Source organism: Eimeria mitis, genomic scaffold (genome assembly GCF_000499745.2).
Source record: "Eimeria mitis Houghton genomic scaffold, Emh_scaff2151, whole genome shotgun sequence".
In the NCBI taxonomy this organism is placed as follows: domain Eukaryota; phylum Apicomplexa; class Conoidasida; order Eucoccidiorida; family Eimeriidae; genus Eimeria; species Eimeria mitis.
The window spans coordinates 5,570-7,041 of record NW_013570476.1 but is presented as its reverse complement, the minus strand read 5'-3'; positions in this window follow the sequence as shown (position 1 = coordinate 7,041).

Here is a 1,472-nt window from a genome sequence, read left to right as displayed (position 1 = left end):
ACCAGCATCACGCCCGAAGGAACTTGTCTAGAAAGGCGTATTTTTTTCGGAATTTTCCGTTCATCTTTTGAGAAAAGGTATATTTTTACTTTATTTTCAAGTTTCACTCGAAATTCCGCAGAAAAAAACCCAAAAAAAACCCATTTTCTACCGCTTTCTCTGCCTGTGTAGCCGGTGGTCAGGTCAACGACCGCTCGGCGATTGCTGCGGTGTATGTACAGCTGAAGCAAATTGTGTTTTGAATTCAGTTTTTGGTTTTTTTATGAATTTATTTATTTCTTTTAGGTTTAACAACTGCATTTCTCGTGAGTTTCTTCTTTTCTGGCTCGTTGTTTGTATTTTCCATAAAAAATAAAAATAACCGCCGACAGTGATACTGAACTTTGCTGGTTTTCTTTGGTTTTGTCTTTTGTATTTTCTGAGTTTTATCTTTTTTATATCTCTTTAAGTAGAAACATTCGCCTGCTGAGTACACAACACACAAATGCTGCGATATTCAGCCCCAAGTAGTGTTTAGGGTTTAGGGTTTAGGGTTTAGGGTTTAGAGTGGTTAGAAAGATACTGCGTAGTTATGTAAATACAGAGAAAAAAGCAAAATATATCCACTTATATTCTTTCTTATTAACAAAGTTCAGCTGCTGGAGGCAGGTTGCTGCAGCCCTGCATGCGGCTACTCTCGTCTGTGTAGAGTTGTTGTTTAGGGTTTTGGTCGAGGGTTTAGGGTTTAGGGTTTAGGGTTTAGCTTGTATGATGCAATCAACACTAAACCCTAGACAGAAAAAAAAAGAAAATACAACAAACTTATATATACTTCTGCTTCTGGTGGTGACCTATGATTTGCTATCAAGGTAAACAGAAACACAATAATAAAAAAAAGCAAATAAATAAATAAATAAATAACAATAAAAAGAATAACAAATAAACAAGTAGTGATAAAAATAATCATAAATAAATAAATAAATATAATTTATATTTATTTATTTATTTATTTATGTAAGTTTTAATATAAAGCAACAGCTACAGCTGTACACCCAAAGATTGTATCTTATAATAAACCAGAGATAAACTCAATAACTACAAAACAAAATAAAACAAAAGAAAACTAAAAATACACAATATAATATAAAATTATTTTTAAATTATAAACTCTAGGGTTTAGGGTTTAGGGTTTAGGGTTTAGGGTGTATCGATGCATCCCTAGAAGCAACAAAAAAAAAACACAAAAAAGTAGTAAATAAAGATAAAAATAAAAAATAGATAATAAAAATAAACATTAAAAATAATAATAAATAATAAATAATGCTAAAAAATACAAAAAAGATGAAATCTATGAAACTCAAAGAATTGAGGTGCCTATACACCCCAATTCTGCACAGCTGCATTTTCTCTTGTTTTTTATTTTATTTTATAATTTTTTGTGCTTTTTTAATTATTTTTATTATATCATAATTTATTATATTATTATATGTATT